The sequence below is a fragment of the Gorilla gorilla genome, chromosome 14 (assembly GCF_029281585.2).
Source record: "Gorilla gorilla gorilla isolate KB3781 chromosome 14, NHGRI_mGorGor1-v2.1_pri, whole genome shotgun sequence".
Lineage (NCBI taxonomy): Eukaryota > Metazoa > Chordata > Mammalia > Primates > Hominidae > Gorilla > Gorilla gorilla.
In genome coordinates, this window is record NC_073238.2 from 124,299,800 (window position 1) to 124,320,085 (window position 20,286).

Sequence of the window (20,286 nt, forward strand, 5' to 3'; positions counted from 1 at the left end):
TGTAGACGGCTCCCTCTCTGCAAATCTACTGTAGTGTAGACGGCTCCCTCTCTATAAATCTACTGTAGACGGCTCCCTCTCTATAAATCTACTGTAGTGTAGACAGCTCCCTCTCTATAAATCTACTGTAGACGGCTCCCTCTCTATAAATCTACTGTAGACGGCTCCCTCTCTATAAATCTACTGTAGTGTAGATGGCTCCCTCTCTATAAATCTACTGTAGTGTAGACGGCTCCCTCTCTATAAATCTACTGTAGTGTAGACGGCTCCCTCTCTATAAATCTACTGTAGACGGCTCCCTCTCTATAAATCTACTGTAGACGGCTCCCTCTCTGTAAATCTACTGTAGTGTAGACGGCTCCCTCTCTATAAATCTACTGTAGATGGCTCCCTCTCTATAAATCTACTGTAGACGGCTCCCTCTCTATAAATCTACTGTAGTGTAGATGGCTCCCTCTCTATAAATCTACTGTAGTGTAGACGGCTCCCTCTCTATAAATCTACTGTAGTGTAGACGGCTCCCTCTCTATAAATCTACTGTAGTGTAGATGGCTCCCTCTCTATAAATCTACTGTAGTGTGGATGGCTCCCTCTCTATAAATCTACTGTAGTGTAGACGGCTCCCTCTCTGTAAATCTACTGTAGTGTAGACGGCTCCCTCTCTCTATATCTACTGTAGTGTAGACGGCTCCCTCTCTGTAAATCTACTGTAGTGTAGACGGCTCCCTCGCTGCAAATCTACTGGATGCAGACGGCTCCCTCTCTGTAAATCTACTGTAGTGTAGACGGCTCCCTCTCTGCAAATCTACTGGATGCAGACGGCTCCCTCTCTGTAAATCTACTGTAGTATAGACAGCTCCCTCTCTGCAAATCTACTGGAGTGTAGACGGCTCCCACTCTGCAAATCTACTGGAGTGTAGACGGCTCCCTCTCTGCAAATCTACTGTAGTGTAGATGGCTCCCTCTCTGCAAATCTACTGTAGTGTAGACGGCTCCCTCTCTGCAAATCTACTGGAGGCAGACAGCTCCCTCTCTGTACTTCTAAGCAGTGGAGGAGACAAGGGACAGGACATTTAGAGCACCTTGTCACTCAAGCATGAAAAGGAAAGAACAGGGCCCATTGGTAAGTTATAAAGTACACGACACAAGTATCCTACCATGCCGTCCCGCTCAGTGTGGCCTCCACGTGTACTGACTGTGGTAGCAATGGCATTGCCCTGCAACCTTGCAAGTCTAGTCACTGACGCAGCCCTCTGGTTGGAACTTGAGCTTTGGCCCTAGTTAGGCAAGAGAAGGAAAACTAAAAGACGAAAGATGTGCTTGACTTATGCTTGAGTTAGGATTTTCCTTATGTGACAATTCAGGTAAAGACACCCAAGCCGAAGCTAAATTCTGAGGCCACGGGCCCTGTTCTTCCTGACCCTCAGGCCCTGCATGTATTTCCCACAGAGTTCCTCCAGCTTTTAGGAAGAAATGATATCCATGAGTGTTTTTCATACAATTGGTTGGATAGAAAGCAAAACTGAAAGAACAGCCAGGTCGGCGGGTTTCTGCTTTCTCGTCCCCACTTCCTAGAGAGAGAACCACAGGCAGGTTGTGGGCCTCTTGGCAGCATCAATGTTCAGCTGCTCCTGACACTACTGACACGCAGTGTTTCTCTCACAAGGTTGTTTGAGGATCAAATGAGAAAGAACTTGGTAAACAATAAATTACCACGTGTTTCTTCCTGTTCCTTTCCTATTTCATTTCTTCTAGGTCCTTCTTTCATTCCCTTGTTCTGTTCCGTCCTTTCTTTTTCTATTTTTTAATTGATTTTTTTTTTAATTTCAGGTTTCTTGGGGAACAGCTGGTGTTTGGTTACATGAACAAGTTCTTTAGTGGTGATTTCTGAGATCTTGGTGCACCCATCACCCGAGCAGGATACACAGTACCCAATGTGTAGTCTTTTATCCCTCACCCCCTCCCACACTTTCCCCTGAGTCCCCCAAGTCCATTGTCTCATTCTTATGCCTTTGCATCCTTATAGCTTAGCTCCCACTTATGAGTGAGAGCATACGATGTTTGGTTTTCCATTCCTGAGTTACATCTCTTAGAATAACAGTCTCCAATTCAATTTTCCTTTGTTTAGTCCTTCTTCCAGCAATTGCTTAATTACCTTCAGTTTGTTTTTTATCTTCCTCATTTTCATCTTCTTTACTTCCTCATCTGTCACCATGTTTAATTCTGTCCTTCTCTTTTCTCTATATAAGTGACTTCAGGAAATATAAATAAAAGAATACCTTACTATTTTATGATAACTACCAATGGAAAGAAGAATAAAACCAGATTAATCTAAATTAGAAACTAAAACAAATTTCATACACATATACATACATACATATATACGTACATATATATATATATATATTTCCACTTACTATGGAGTGAAGGATGAGACGGTACATCTTAGATAACTTTACCAATAGATGTTAATAAAGTATAATTTTCTGCTAAAGGTCTTCAGTCTGAAAATGAATTTATTCTGAGAAGTTATTTTAATAGGCAGACACACAGACATACAGCCAAAGACATACACACGAGGAAGTAGTGGGGATGAGAAAAGTGAGAGACAGAAATAGAAGAGAGAGAGGGAAAGAGAATCGGAGAAGAGTCAACTAAAATGTAAATACTTGGAAGCATAATATGGAGCATTAGTTCTAAATATTCTGTGTATTAAAAAAAAATGCTAGAAAAGCTTCATCTAGATTTTAAGCCCAGATCCTTGGCCCCCAACTCATATGAACTGACTTAGTAGAGCTAGGTGTTAACCTGGAATCGCTATTGTTTAACATGCACCCCAAGAACTTTTAATGCAGTTGGTCATTTTTCAGGTCATTGAGACTAATTTCAGATGTGGTTTTTACAATAGATTCATCTGGGAACCTTTGACAATAAGGATGTCTGATGTTGAATGAGGTCCAGACACCCATCCATACCCTCAGTGATTCTAATATTCAGCTGCAGTTGGGAGTTATTACCCTGAAGGATTTCAACTTTGGGCACAGAAAAGCCAGGGTTGTAATCATAGCTCCAACACTCAGATGTGTGGCTTTGAACAAATAACTAAATCTCCCTAGGCCTCTGTATTCTCCTCCGTAAATTAGGTGACAATAATTTTCACTTCAAGCATTGGATCAGTGGGCTCTCAAACTTAGCTATATATTAAAATCATCAAGGGAGGTTTTGAACCATGCCAGGCCCCATCCTATCTGAATTTGAATCTTTGGCAGTGGACTGAGGCATTGGTGTTTTTATAAAGCTTCCTAGGTGATTTAAATGTACACTCAAATTTAAGACCTGTGGATTGGGGAATTAAATGAGATCCTGCTGTCATTATTAATCACCTACTACTAGTAATGGAAATAGTAACTGGCATGCACTGTGTCCTTGCTAGGTGGGAGGGACTATTCTAGCATTCCACAGGGGATGTCTTGGTTTTATCCCCAACACCTGTGTGGGGTAGATTCTATGTTTCTGTGAAGCATCTTCCTTAGTTACCAGTTGCTAGGTCAGCTTTCTGTTTCCCAGTATAGGCAGAAAAAGAGCCAAGGTGTGTCAAGGGAAGGCGCACCCTGTGGGCCCATGGCAGCAGTGCCCTCCCTAAAGCCGTGGGTCTGTGGGCAGCCTGCCCTGGCCGGCCGGACTTTGCTGGCAGTCGCAGAGCCTGTGGCTGCGGGTGAGGGTTCATCTACTGAAGGCAGGCACAGGTCCAAGTGGAACAGAGCATTCAGGAGGGAGACTAGCAAAAGATTGTCTTAGGTCTATGACAAAAGAGGAAAAACTGAAAAGATTGTATTTGATACCAATTAGCAAAAGCTTTGAATGAGACCTAGTGCCTTTTTTTTTTTAACGTCTTCAGTTGAGGGGTCAGTGAGAAGTCAGGAGCATCTTAAATCTTCCTCCTTTCAGTTTGCATACTACTTTCTTTTCCTGGGAGAGTACTGACACTGATGTTTTCAATCTTTTCAACTAGGAAACGGGTATCTTTTTGGTATCCACCTGACCTGAGAGTCAGTACACATCTGACATAAATGATTATATAGCATAAAATAGAAAGTCTCTAAAAGTGTACATGAGCTGTAAAAGTCTCCCCCACTATGATTACCTATTAAAAATAAAAGAAAAAGAATATCTTGTGTTTTCTCTGCTCTTCATACATAAAAACCATGCTTTGGTACTGGCATAAAAACAGACACATAGACCAATGGAACAGAATAGACAACCCAGAAATAAATACATGTATTTACAGCCAACTGATTTTTGACAAAAGCATCTGGAACATTTGGTGGGGAAAGGACAGCCAATACAATAAATAGTGCTGTGAAAACTGGATATCTGTATTCAGAAAAATAAAACTAAACTAAACTAAACTATCTCTTACCATATACTATCTCTTACCATAAACTATCTCTTACCACATACAAAAACAAAATCAAAATGGATTAAAGACTTAAATATAAGACCTGAAAGGATGAAACTACTAGAAGAAAACATAGGAAAAATGCTTCAGAACATTGGTATGGGCAAAAAATTTTATGAATAAGACTCAAAAGCACAGGCAACAAAACCAAAAATAGACAAATGGGATTACATCAAACTAAAAAGATTCTACACAGCAAAGGACGTATTCAACAGAGCAAAGAGACAACTTACAGAATGGAAGAATATATTTTCAAATGATTCATCTGACAGGGGATTAATATCCAGAATATATAAGGAACTTAATTCTGTGAAAGATCTAAATAGATATCACTTAAAAGATGACACACAAATGGCCAACAAGTATATGAAAAGTGCTCAACATGACTATAAAGCAAATCAAAACCACAATGAGCTATCATCTCACTTTAGTTAAGATGACTGTTATCAAAAAGACAAAAAATAAATGCTAGAGAGGGTACAGAGAAAGAGAAACTCTTATGTACTGTAGGTGGGAATGTAAATTAGTACAGCCATTATTTAAAAAAAACAACAACATAGAGGTTCTTCAAGAACTAAAAATAGAACTACTATTGTATCAGCCAGGGTTCTCTAAAGGGACAGAACTAATAGGATAGATGAATATATGAAGGTGAGTTTGTTAGGAGAATTGATTCACGTGATCACAAGGTGAAGTCCCACCATATGCTGTCTGCAAGCTGAGGAGCGAAAAAGCCAGTCCAAGTCCCCACACCCCAAAGTAGGGAAGCCAACAGTGCAGCCTTCAGTCTGTGGCCAAAGGCCTGAGAGCCCCTGGCAAATCACTGGTGTAAGTCCAAGAGTGCAAAAGCTGAAGAACTTTGAGTCTGATTTTCAAGGGCAGGAAGCATCCAGCATGGGAGAAAGATGAAGACCAGAAAACTCAGTGAGTCTGCTCATTCCACCTTCTCCTGTCTGCTTTATTTTAGCTGCACTTGCAGCTGATTAGATGGTGCCCACCCAGATTGAGGGTGAGGCTGCCTCTCTCAGTCCCTTGACTCAAATGTTAATCTCCTTTGGCAACACCCTCGCAGACACGCCCAGGAACAATACTTTGGTTCCTTCAATCCAATCAAGTTGACACTCAGTATTAACCATCACAACCATATTATCCAGCAATCCCACTACTGGCTATATATCCAAAGAAAATGAAATCAGTATGTCGAAGAGATATCTCCACTCCCATTGTTTTGTTTTGGTTTTGGTTTTGTTTTTTTGCAGCACTTTCTACAAATAGCCAAGACACCAAATTAACCTTGTCTATCAGCAGATGAATGAATAAAGAAAATATGAAAATATGGTACATATCCACAATGGAGTACTATTCAGCCAAAAAAAGGAATAAAAATCTTGTCATTCACAGCAGCATAGATAAGCCTGGAAGGCATTATGTTAAGTAAAATAAGGCACAGAGAGATAAAATACCACCACTTCTCACTCATAGGTGAAAACTAAAGAAGTTAATCTCCTAGAAGAAGAGGGTAAATATTGAAAGCTGGGAAGTGAGAGGGGAAGGGTTAAAGGGAGAGGTTGGTTAAAGTATACAAAATTTCAGCTAGCCAGGAGGAATACATTCTAGCATTCTATAGAACTTTATGGTGACTACAGTTAACAACTTACCATATATTTTTAAATAGCTAGAAAAAGGAAGTTTGAATCTTCTTAACACAAATAAATGATAAATGTTCAAGGTGATAAATTTGCTAATTATACTGATTTGATCGTTACAATAATTTAAAAAGATAAAAATATGCATGCTTTTTAATGTATTTCTACAAAGAGAGTTCCATGCCAATTTTATGATTGCTACTTACCATAAGAATTAACTAACAAAAAGCTATGTGGAGGATCATTTCTTTCCTCAAAAATCAGAAGCTATCATGAAACAGGGCCAGTAATCTTACTTTAATGAAATGGAGAGTCTAATCCACTACATTTTGTAAAGATGTTAAATCAGAGAAAGCAATAAAATGTGTTCCCATATCAATAAAATGCAATTCTTTATGTTCTTATTATGTAAAACAATAAGCCAGGCTCCCTGAAGAAGACAGTGTCTTGTGTGATTGCGTTTTTCATGAGCACCTTACAGTCTATTTCATATGCAGTTAGTGAATAAACAGGGCTGTTTATGAAAAAATCTGTTCATGATGCCAGTAGATTGCATCTGAGGCATTTTCAGTGGTAAAACAATTTGCACTGCATATATATGTTTATGGGAAATTAGCGGAATGGTAGAGCTTAATGCATAAAAGTGGAGAATTAATGTAAAATAAGTAGGGGTACTGAAGCCACACTTTCTAGTAATCCTTTTAAATCTGTATTTCATCCAGAAAGCTTTTATTTTAAAACCAATTTAAAAAGTCAATAATTATTAAATATGCAGAGACATTTGTGTGCTTCCTGCTTTGTAGCATTTTATTTGACATGCTTCCAAATTAGGCTATTAGTGTTTTGTTTGTTTGTTTGTTGCATCTATAGGGATCTGGGTGATGCTGAAACCTATTACACTGGACTCCCAGAAGGTAGTGCTTTTCCTACGCTCATAGAGGGGTTGTGTGACAGCATAACCAACCCTATTCCTTGACTGGGCCCTTGAGGAACCAAATGAAGAGCAAGCTCTCTGCTGCCAGGGTTTCCCAATGCCAGAATTCCACCATCACTGCCCTGGTCCCTCCTACCATCTGGCCCAGTCATTAAACCTATGCCTGCCCTTTCCAGGATATTTATTTCCTTTTCTCTTCTCTGCTAGGAGAGCCCCGCATGTGGGCTGCAGTCTCACTCGCTGCTTCCTCTTCGATGGATTTCATTTTGCCTGCTTCCCACCTTGACATTTTGACAAACCAGCAATGGCCCAGAATTGTTCCTATGCTCTTTTCCCTGAGCTCATGCCCACCCCTGTGATTGATAGGACTGGCTTTTAGCTTGGCAAGGTGATCCTTTTTTAAGGGCATGTCCAGAGGGAGCACATAGTGACCTCACTCTGGCCAGGACATTGCTGGGTACAGAATATAACTCCTTGGTGTTTGGCCTCCTGAGTCACTCATTCATTACATAAAGTCTTTATCTTCGTGCATATCCTGGAACAATACTCTTAAATAAATACTCTCGGAGGCATTTTACTCCATGGCTATTTACTTTGCATTTCCATGATCTCAATGGAACACAGAAAGGGAGGAGGTAGAAGGCTTGGCAAACAATCATTTGCCACCATCTACGCACAAGGGGACAAGTGCGAAGGATATTGTTTTGTTTAAGAGAGAGACACGTCATTGACTTGACATAATCCATCTGTGTTCGGACCAGAGTGGATTAGAAAATTCCACTTGGCAAAGCATGCTAGATAACCTCTATCTTGAGAGAACAGAGGCAATTTGGGTTTGGAGTTAAAAGTCCTGGTTTCATTTCCCAGCTTATTCCCCTTAGCCTTGAGACGTTGGGCAAGTCCTTGAACTTTTCTGAGTCTCAGTTACATTCCACCATCAAGAAATAATAATGGGCCTCCCATCTACTCCTTCAAATTGCTTTGAGTTAAAATGAGATAATGTCCCCTGAATGCTAAAGTTTGAAAAATCTGAAGAAAAAAATATAAAGCCATGAATTAGCAGCCTGCTCTTAAAATGATTACTAATGTTGGTCATTATTACTAGCTTCAGCATCATCATATATGATTGTTTGATTTTTAAAAAACCTGATGAGATTAAAACTTATTTTGAAAGGATGTTAAGTCCACAGATAAAAACGCACTGGGCTATCAAAATTTTAGACTCACCGACATTTATCGGTGAGATCTTACCTGCCCCTTTTATCTACCTCTTCCTCCTATTTATCCTTCTCAATTCACTATGAACAGAAAGATCTGCCCTCAACAAATAAATAGATTCCCATGAAAACCTGCCAAAAGGAAAACCAAAAGAGGAAGAGGATGTAAGATTTCTCAAGGTTCACTGTGTTTATTTCCAGTTAAGCCAACCTGACTCCATTCACGCCCTGAGACAGCATGTGCTTATTTTTACAACAATTGCCAGTCCATAGGCCATCCCAGAGGGCTGCTGGACGTCTTCCCAGGAACCCAGTGGAGGGGCAATCTGTTTTTTATTTCATTTTTAGAAAGTGGGAAGGATCCAGCCATTGGCTGCCCCCAGAATCTTGCTGGACTGGCCCATGACTGGGACAGGCTGGAGACAGTTACACAAGTCCAGTCATAAGCAGGCTTCTCAAAATCTGACAGAGAACGAGAGCTACACACCTGGCCACTCTGTAGGTATTGGTACCCACCCCTTTCTCTTTACTCACATAGGTAGACAACTACATGGTATAAGATGTTGATGTGGTTTGGCTCTGTGTCCCCACTCAAATCTCATCTCAAATTGTAATCCCCATGAGTTGACGGAAGGACCTGGTGGGAGGTGACTGGAACATGGGGGTGGGTTTCCTCCATGCTGTTCTCATGATAGTGAGTGAGTGAGTTCTCATGAGTGATGGTTTAAAACTGGCACTTCCCACCTTGCTCTTTCTCTCCCCTCCCTCCATGCCAGATAGGCACCAGCAATAGCTCTCCGAGGAGTGTGCTTCGCCTTCAGCAATGATTGTGAGTTTCCTGAGGCCTCCCCAGCCAAGTGGAACTATGAGTCCATTAAACCTCTTTTCTAAGTTACTTAGTCTCAGGTAGTCCTTTATATAAGTGTGAAAATGGACTAATACAGCTGTCTTTTAAAAACTACAAACATAGGAACTCAAATGCTTTCAACCTAATTCACCAAAGGCAATGTAATCACCTGGTAGACCATGCCTTTAATTCAGTTGTCCTTCCATTGTTCAAAACATCCTTGGAACTCATTTTTTAAAAATTATCTTCAGAGAATGTAGCATCTTCTGGATATCCTGAATGCATGAAGTTTTCAAACTTTTAGTGTAAGTATGATTTTTGAAAGCAGTTAAAGACCGTGATGCTAGTTTAGTAAATTTGGTCAGGTCTAAAGCTAAATACAATTTGTTCATAGTGTTAAAGGAAGTGCAATCATAAAGTCAAGGGATATTTTTGGAAGTGATTATAAAAATGGCTCTGAATGGAGCTAGATTTTACTGATGGCAGCATCCTCAGGGATAACTGAATGGCTTCCCAAAGTAAACTTTTGAGGGGGCCAAAAATTTAACTGTTACTTTACTCTGTAGTTGTCATGCATTTTATGAGATGATGACACTTATCCTTTCCATAATAGATACTGGTAAAATAGCCTCTTCCCAACTGCAACCTCTACCACCACCGAGTTCACAGTATGCATAGAAATGGTATGGGGTTGCTGAAGAAAGAAAGGAAACAAATTCATGCTCAAGTAGAGCAACTTCTTACACCTCTAGCAGAGAAATGATAAGGCTTCTGAGACCATCATGAGGAAGGGATGGAGCCCAGAAACGTCTTTCTACAGTGCACCCTAGTTCCACGCACTGGACCCCCGCAGTGGATCAGCATACTCCTCAGAGAGCTATTGCTGGTGCCCATCTGGCATGCTGATTAAAAAGCAATACGTACGCCATGATGTCTTTGGAACCATTGCCTGATGTGGAGGGGAATTGTGTCAATAAATCATGATAACAGTTAATTCAAGTAATAAATACTTTTATGGTTGAATATTATATTATTTGTTTTTAAGTCTGGCTGATATCTATTATAATGAGATTTTCCTTTACTATTCCATTTCATTATAATTGACAGTATTTATGTGAAATATTGATGGGGCCCTGATAGCCACATTCAAAAATACAGTCAAGGTCTGTCATGGGGCATCCCATCTAAGACAGAGCCCTCGGGGACAAGCCACAAGGGCGCATACTGAAACAGAACCCTGGGGAATGCCTGAGCTAATATCAGATCATAAGACAAGAAGCAAACTTATGTTCAATAAAATTTGATGGGGGCATCTTGAGAGACAATGGTAAGGTCTTGAGGTTGCTGTTTAAACAGTATGGAAATGGATAAGAAATCATTGCCTCAGATTTGGTTGGTAGCCAATAAAGGCTAGGGATTAGCAAAAAGTTAGAAACTATTGAAAATAATGAAAAGATAGGATCTAGCCTTCACCATCTCTATACAAAATAAATTAATTTAAATTAGTACAATCCTATGAGGTCCTTCCCATCAACTACGATCATGAGCAAGGAAATAGTTAAAATGGAACCATGTGTTGTTTCACCTAAAGAAAAAGGCTTGAGTTTTTGGTAACAGTTCTACCTGTAAAATAGTAAAGCTGTAGATACCTATAGCATTCATGATGGCAGGGGGGAGATGATATTATGTCAGTGACAGCGAGCCAAGCCCCATCTAAAAGAAAGGTAAGCTGGGAGTTTTACTTAAAAAACCTACCTAAATTGACAGCTCTCACAGAATGCACTGGAATTTGGGGGTAAAGATAGAATCTTCCCTCAGGTTTGAAAAACAAGCTCTTATTCACATTTTCTATTTTCCCATTGACATGAAAATTGCCTAAGAAAAGTAGACGAGATCCCAGGGGCACACTGCTTTTCAACTTGAATCTTTGCCTTCCCTTTTCATTTTTTACTTACAGTGCGTACATGCATGTATGCATGCACATGTGTATGTGTGTGTACACGTTTGTGGGGGCGGGGAGGCTGTCCATGGAGATTTTCTCTTAAAGGAAAGCCTATTTCCCTCAGCGGTAGGAAAATTGAAGCCTGCACCCTCCTAATACAAGACCTACTCTTTTCTTTAAAACATAGAAGACTTACCTTTTGAAATGGGGTAGCCGCTTAAGGAATAGATAAATTGCCTGCAATATTTACTCCCAGAAAGAAAAAAATAGTATAAAGAATAATTTTAATACTTGGCTCACTGAGATTTTGGAATGAGCCTAAGGCTGTTTCAGAGAGAAGTCTGTGTATTCAGGTTGCATGGAGAGCTGTGTTTATTTGGAAAGGCAAATTATATTTGATATACTTGGTGTTATTCAGTGTGCAAAATGCTACAAAAGCCTATTGTATGCATACTTACTTGTTATACCCACATTTCATTAAACCTCACAGACATTATTACCCATAGTTCACACTCTGGACTGCCAAGGGGTTACCACCCATTTCCTAATATACCAAAGATACCCCAAAAGAGGTATGACAGGCAGATGTAACCCTCTTTTTCAACTACTATGGCATCTTTAAGCATTTAAACTACTATCACATCTCTAAGTATTTAGGGGGTGTGATTAATGTTGTGCCTCAACTTGACTGGGCCATGGGGTGCCCAAACGTTTGATCAGACATTCCTCTGGGTGTTTGCCTGCCAGGGTATTACTGGAAGAAACTTGCATTTGCATCAGGAGACTGAGTACGGTAGATTGCCCTCCCTAATGTGGGTCGGCCTTGTCCAATCAGTTGACAGCCTGGATAGAACAAAATGGCAGAGTAAGAGAGAGCTCCTCCTGTTTGACTGCTGACTTGGGACATCAGTCATTTCTGGACTTCAGACTAGGACTGAAATATCAACTTTTGTTGGGTCTCGAGCCTGCCAGCTTTCAGATTGGACCTTACACCAGTGGCTCCCCTGTTCTCAGGCTTTCAGACCTGGACTGGAACCACATGTGGACTCTCTTGAACCACATGTGGACTCTCTTGTTCTGCCAATTGCAGAACTTGAGGCCTCTTGGGCTCCATATCACATGAGCTAATTCCTGATAATAAATATGTGTGTGTGCATGTGTGTATGTGTGTGTGTGTGTGTGTCTTGTTGGTTCTGATTCTCTAGAGAACCCTGACTAATATAGGAGGTAAGGGGTAAAACTAAGATACATTTCCTTAGTTATAAAATGAAAAAAATAAGCTAAACCATAGAATTATTTTGATGCTTACATGAGATGTTACATTTCTTGTTAGATACTTGTATTAGTCTATTCTCACACTGCTATAAATAAATACCTGAGACTGGGTAATTCATAAAGGAAGGAGGTTTAATTGTCCCACGGTTCTGCAGGCTATACAGGAAGCATGGTGCTGGCATCTGCTCAGCTTCTCGGGAGGCTTCAGGATCTTACAATCATGGCAGAAGACAAAGAGGAAACAGGCACATCACATGGTCAGAGCAGGAGCAAGAAAGAGAGAGGGAAGTGCCACACATGTTTAAACAGCCAGATCTCATGAGGACTCACTGTACAGTACCAAAGAAGGATGGTGCTAAATCATTCATGAAAATCCGCCCCCATGATCGAATCACCTCTCACCAGGCCCCACCTCCAACACTGGGGATTTAATTGAACATGAGATTTGGATGAGGACACAGATCCAAACCATATCAGTACTCCACACTGTGTTAGGTGTAAAGAAAACCTAACCAGTGGTTCCCCAACCACCTTCTCCCAACACCACATGTTCATCACCACAAACTTTCTTTCTGTCCTTAGATCTGCCACCCACCAAAGGAAGAGCAGTACAGTCTTCACTCAGTATTTGCAGGGAATTGGTTTCAGGACCCCCAAAGATACCAAATCCATTGATGCTCAAATCAATTAAATAAAATCATGTAGTGTTTACATATAACCTACTGCACATTCTCTCGTATACTTTAAATCATCTCTAGATCATTTATAATACCTAATAAAGGTAAATGCTATACAAATATTTGTTGTGGTGTGTTTTTTTGTATCAGTTTTCATTGTTATACTTTTTATTTTTTAATTGTTTTTCTTGAATTTTTCAATCTATGGTTGTTGAATCTACCGATGCATAACTGCGGATATGGAAGGCTGACTGTATTAAAGAATATTAAGAAATGAGAGAAAACAGGATACCATAATCAGTAGGGGACATCTTGATGAATGTCAGAGAGATGCCAAAGAAAGGTTCTCTTTTCCTGATTCTTGTTGATTCCATTTTTAATAAAAAATCACAGTAATATACACAAAGGCCATTTATACACACGTACATAGTGTATCAGTCTAATACAGAATCATTTTCTTTCATTGTTCCAGAGCAGTTCTGAAACAGGCTTTTCCCAGTTCATAGCCCACGTGCAGGGTCACCGTCAATGCTTCCCAGGATTTGGGAGATGCTGGTTTTCTTCTGAAGATTTCTCATTCTTTTTCTGAACACCCTTTCTGGTAGTCCCTGATTGGGCCTGGGGCAAGGGTTCCAATGAACATCAAAGCAATTTCAAGATCTTCTTAGTAAATATACGTTATCATCAATACCAATGAGCTCTTACTTACAGGAGTATGTTCTTGTTTAAGGATGGAGTAAGTACCTACAAAGAAGGCATATAAGAAGAAAGCAAGGAAGAACAGAACAACTTGAAAGAACAAAGCGGAGATGCAGAAGGTGTTTGGGGGTTGGGAGGGGTCAACTGGAAGATTAAATAAATATTCTAGCTGGGCGTGGTGGCTCACGCCTGTAATCCCAGCACTTTGGGAGGCCGAGGCAGGCAGATCACCTGAGGTTGGGAGCTGGAGACCAGCCTGGCCAGCATGGTGAAACCCCATCTCTACTAAAAATACAAAAATTAGCTGGGTGTGGTGGCGGGCGCCTGTAATCTCAGCTATTCAGGAGGCTGAGGCAGGAGAATCGCTTGAACCTGGGAGGCAGAGGTTGCAGTGAGCCAAGATCGCACCATTGCACTGCAGCCTAAGCAACAAGAGCAAAACTCCATCTTAAAAATATAAATAAATAAATAAATAAATAAATAAAATAAATATTCTGCTACTGTAGATGAAGGAGTGGTTGTTAAGATGAGCCACTGGCTTTCACATTATGCCTTCTCTCCTTTTTTAAATGTTCCTATGTCTACACATTAACAGCCAATTTGTATTTTAGTGCATTCAATTTAATCTCCCAACATGAACATCAATCATTAATATGCTACACCTCACTCTACAACCAAATCAACCGGGGTAAAAAAAAAAAAGTCAATTTACTTCCAATAATATAAGGATCAGAGTCATGGTTAAAACTCAAGATCTGCAAATAAGGGCTGTGACCACTACCTAAAGGACATTCTTTATGCACCTGTACGACATTAGGGCTGTCAGGTGCCTCACCTGACAGGTACAGCCACACCTGTACCCAGGAATTAATCTGTGTCCAAGGTATCATTTTTCAGTGCCAGAATTAGTTGGTCTATAAGACTGAATGTGTGATGCCTACAGATCTCTCTTTCCAGAATAGTACTTTTGTCATTGATACGTGAAATATAAATACAAATGTGTGGCGTGGCTGGCATTGGTTTATTGATTTTGGATGGTTCTAGCTCCTTCGGAGGTCATTTCCTGAGTAATCCCATCTGGAAAATGTAATTTGCCATTCACTAGTCACCACAGTTTGGATTGCTGTAATGACCTACTTGGGATGAAAGAAAAGGTCTTTCCATTTCTATTCAATACCTGGATTCCTTTCAACAATAATAGATACACACCTTTATTACCCTTTCCCAACTGGCCAGCATCGGAGGTAACAAACACCCCAGCTATCAGTGGTACAGACAAGATTCTCTCCCTCCCCAGATGAGCTAGCTCTTATAAGCCTAAAGCCATGTCCTCCCCTGGCTCTTAGGTCTGTCTTGGGAGATGGCCATCAATGTGTCCTTCTAAAAATACAGAATTACTAACAGTTTGGTTTTGTGTCATTGATCCATGGAGAAAGTGATGGAAATTATAGGTTAGTATTTACATGAATAAAATATTTTGAAATAACCTGAATAGTATGCTTTCCCCTGTCACATTCTTAGAGAAGTTAATAAAGACTCATGAAGATATTGCAACAATTGAAAGCAGACTTGGGGTTTGTTTTCAATAGCAAAAGATAAGTAGATGAAAATTGGAATTTACAACTCAAGCAGTATTTCTGAGCCTTAGCATGTGATGAGAGTACGCCACACTGAATTGCTTAGAAGAGGCATAAGGGGAAGAAGAGAGGGCTAACCATTGAAACATGAGAGGTTTGTTGTTGTTGTTGTTGTTTGTGTGCATGTGTTTTGAAAAATAAATCTAAAGACTAAAAGCCAACATTTGAGGAGGTCTCCATTTGTTTAGAAGCATTACCAGTTTCTGCAATGAGAACACATGCACAATTTATGGAAGTGCCGGAATGTCCAAATGTTTCTAACTGTCCCTTATAGCTGACTTTCTTAATGTACAGGATCTGACCTGGAATTTGTACCAAACGTAATCTCATACCGGAACAGACCGCACATGTACCAAAAAAAAAAAAAACTAACTAAACATAAATATTCACTCTAGGCTCACCTACAAACTGAGCACAGGTAGATTGATGTTAATTTGTTCATTTTGTTTATTATACCTAATTAGACTGCTTAATTTTCCTATAAGCTAAATCAGAATCTGTGTTTTATTTAGGCCAACCTGTCACCTGCTAATCACTTGGCGACATAAATTCAGACACACATAGCTTTGATTTTGAAAAAGAATCTGGGAAACTTCATGACATTTCAGAAGAGAAAAGCTTTCTTGATTTCTTTGTATAGCCAAGACTAATTTTAAAAGTTTGCAAGCCACAGAATTCTAGGAGTATATTTTATATTATCAGAAACTGATCTTCACATCATAGTTCATTAAACTGGTTGCATAGTTTACACACAGGAAAGCCATCTCACCTCAAGACTGGAAAAATATCTGCACTAAAAGCAGAAGAAATAGAAAACTGTGAACACGAGTGCCTCTTAAGAATGCCAAAATGTTGACATAAACATTCCAAAGCAGATAGAATCTCTACTGCTCTATCCTTTCTGAAACCACTTTTCCTCCCAAAGCTCTTGTCAATTGCCCCTCCCCACATAAGCTCCCCACTCTAGTGGGTAACAGAGTCATTCTAGGGCTTCAGTAATCCCTGATAGCCACAGAGAGAATCTGTGTATTTCATCCACACTAACTCCTTCCTTCTCTTTCAGAAGAATAATGAACAAAGCGTGGTTTCCCCCTGGATTGAAATGTGCCCTGTACATACAAGCTGTGAGTCCTCGGGCAGGATGCAGAATCTTTCTCAGCCTCAGTTTCCTTTTCTATACAACAAAGATGATATCTGCCTCACAGGGTGATGGTGGTGACAAAGCTAGGTAGGATCTGCTCAAGTCCTAACACATCCCGGGGGCTCTCTCCCGGCCCCTTTCCCAGCTACTTCCCCTCCTCCCAGCCTCACCCGGCTCCAGGCACATCCCGGCAGCTCTGCCGTCTTCCAGTTCATAACTGTTCCTCAGCGTGCATCCTCTTTTCCTCTATTTTCATTTCTCTTCTTAATCATTCTTTTTTATTCTTCCTAGGCTCTTTTAAGTAAACCTTTAAGGCTGAAGTATAACATAAATGCAGAAAAGATCACAAATTGCAAGTGCCCAGAGAATTTTGCGGAACATACATCTGTGCAACCTGAATTCAGCTCAAGAAGTCAATCACTGCCAGCACCCCAGAAGCCTCCCTTGCATACAGAGCCCACGCACCCAGAGCAAATCTCCATTCTGATTTATCTCACTGTAGATTAATTTTGCCTGGACTATATGACACCTACTCTTTAGAGACTAGCTTTATTCATTCACCATCATATTTGTGAAAGTCTCCCTTTCTGTTTGCTAATTTTACTGCTGCATAGCAGGGGTTAGCAAGCACTTTCTTAAAGAGCCATGTAGTATGTATTTTGCCTTTCAGGCCGAAAAAGTCTCTCTGGCAGTATAGCACAAAAAGCAGCCACAGACAATACACAAGGAAATGAATCTTGCTGTGCCCTAATACAAATGCATTTATGGACACTGAAATTTGACTTTTATATAACCTTCACATGGCATAAAATCTCCTACTTTCAAAAATTTTACATCTAAAATGTAAGAACCTTTTTTAGTTTGCAGGCTCTAAGAAGCAGGCGATGGGCCAGATTCGACCTACAGGATGGAGTTTGCAGACTCATGCTGTGTAGTATTCTTTTGCACGAATATACCATCGTTCATTTATGCATTCTACTCTTCGCAAATGTTTTCTTTCAAGTTTTGATCCAAAAAAAGATTTCTATTAAAGCTGATATATAAAAGCAGTGGCGGTAATAATCCCACATCTAAAAGAAAATGAAAGCCATTAATTTTTAAGGAAAATTGGATATTTAAGGGGAAAATTTCTTTTCTTAGTCAACATCTAATATTTTTAAAGATACATGTATTAATAAATCTCCTTTGGAAAATCCACAAAATTGCCTATCATTTCATTTTCCCCATAATAAAATCTGCTTAATCTGCTTTATCTCAAGTATGAGTATTTCCCTCAAAAGTAGAGGAGGCAACGCTCTAATTCATTTTTGTTTCAACTTTGAGCATTGCAAAACCTTGTTCTCTTTCATGCGGCCATTCCATCAGTGTGGATTTTCAAATGTTTTACTAGCACAATGGGCTTGGATAGAGTGATTTGGGGTCTTATCACCCTCTAGTTTTAATAGTGTCTATTACACAGGCAATTTAAAAATTTAGGATTGCCTATAAAGATAGTTCATTTAACTTTCTTTCTTTTTTTTTTTTTTTAAAAAAAGCTACTTCCCCTTAAACTCCAATAACTGATAAGGAGATAAGACAGGATATCGTGGAGGAAAGAATGTCTATGCAAACACAATCCTGGCACTGTGAGGCATGCTGCTGGTCTTGACAAACATTGCTCTAATCAGGGGCATATCACAAACACTTCTGAAACTTTAGAAAAGGATGCAAGGTGCTGTGTGATGAGGTGCCAAGTGAGTCTAAGAGATGACCTGCACTCAAGAGCCCACAGGTGGGAGACGTCGGCACAGGAGATTATGGGACGGAATGGACTGATGAGGGTCAGGGAGAAGGCTAGAACTGAGCTCGGCTTTTGAGAATGGACACAGGGGAGGAGCCTTGTGGATGAAAGGTCATCTTGAACAGAGGAAGTAATATGAGCCAAAGAACAGGGTGCGGGAACAAAGCAAAGTGGACTTCCTTGTCAGAGGAAAACCCCATGGTGAGACCTAGGTAGAAACTGAAGGCAGACTGCAGTCAGAGTTTGGTAGGTGAGGAAGACTGAAGAGTAAAGGATTGGTAACAGCAACATTTTTAGGAATGATTGACCCCAAAACCATACTAAGATGAAAAAATAAAAATAAATTAAAAACTGAAGGCAAATCTGTCAGTCCCAAAGCCAAGAAAATAAATATCCCATGTGAAGTGATAAGATATGACAGCTATGAAAATAGAAATACACAGATGTGAGAAATATGGCAGTTCATGGAGAGGAGGAATCAAATATTCAACTCCATGTTGTTAAACGTGTATGAGTTGGAAAGTGTTGCTGTCATTGCCAGAAATAGGGAAATCTGGGGCGGGAGCTAATTTTAGTAGAAAAGGGAGTTTGGTTTTAACTGTATTAAACTTAAAGCATGAATCCACAATGGTTCCACACTGGATCACAGCTTTGATTTTTCCAAAGGAAATGTTATAGTCTAAGGCAAGGGAAGGCAAACTACAGCCCACAGGCCAATCCTGCTGACTGAATGTTTTTATAAACAAAGTTTTATTGGAACACACCTTGCCCCTTCATGAACATGTGGCCTCTGGCTGCTTTTTTACTTCAACAGCAGCATTGAGTGTTTGTGAGAGAGATCATTATAGCCCACAAGACTAAAATATTTACTATCTGGCCCTTTACAGAAAAAGGCTGCAGATCTTTAGTTAAAGTTATAGAGGGCTGAAATCAGCAGGAAAGATTTGAGGTTTTTGAAGAAAGTCCTCAGACAAGACAAGACTTCCTGAGATGAAGTGTGTGGGATACCACAGAGCAGAGGACCGAGCGGTCCTACCACGGCCAGCATTTCACAAAATGGGAGAAATCCTGGGATGAAACAGCTCAACCTGATATGCTGCAGGTATCTACCATCATGCAAGAAGAGAAGAGAACCCGAGGTCAAGAGAAGGCCTTACCAATGTGTGTCCTGGGAGGACTATTTCCAGAGGGTGATATTCAGACTGTATACAGGTCCTCTCTCCTCCACACAGGATTCCTGGAGAATTCCGAGGCTGGAAACAAGGGCCAGCGGCCTCTCATAGGTGTGTTAGTGCTTGGCGAAGTTGTATAAATGGCAAAGAGAAGAGTCAGAGGGTAGCTTTGGGTGATCTTTTGCTAGAGACACATGAGATGGGAGTGTGTGTCTGAAGAAAGGCTTATCTCCGGGGGCTGTGAACGCATCAAGGAGGCGGCAAACACAGCATTAGGATACAACTCTGGAAAATACCCCAGTGTCACTTCCTTTCCTAATCAGTTTACCTAAAAAGTCCTCTTCTCCCCTCCTCCACCTTTCCCTGAGTGCCACTTAGCCTTCAGGCTCAGCTTGCCTACATTTCTGCAAGAAGGGTTTCTCTGTCCCCAGGTGAGGTTAGGTCTTTCTAGCATAATAATGACTAACACTTAGAGACTACTTACTGTGTCTGGACCTGTTCTGGGAATTTCACATGAATTCACTTAGTCAAGCCTTCCAATAATGCTGTGAAATGTTTACCGATAGTATGTCCTTTCAACAGATGGGCAAACTGAGGCACAGAGAAGTTAGGCGACTGATCCATAGTCACAGATCTAGGAAGGAGTACAGCCAAGTTTCAAAAGGCCACATCCAAAACTCTCTGCATTTGTCTTTAGTATTTGTATAATGTTTGTCTTTGCTGCTAGACCCTAACCCCCATGAGAGTAAAGACTGCATCAGCTCTAGTCCTCATTGATCCCTGAGCACCTAGAACATTGCCTGGCACAAAGTAGATGCTCAGTGTAATGCAGAAAGATGTGTAGAGTGAATTGACAACAC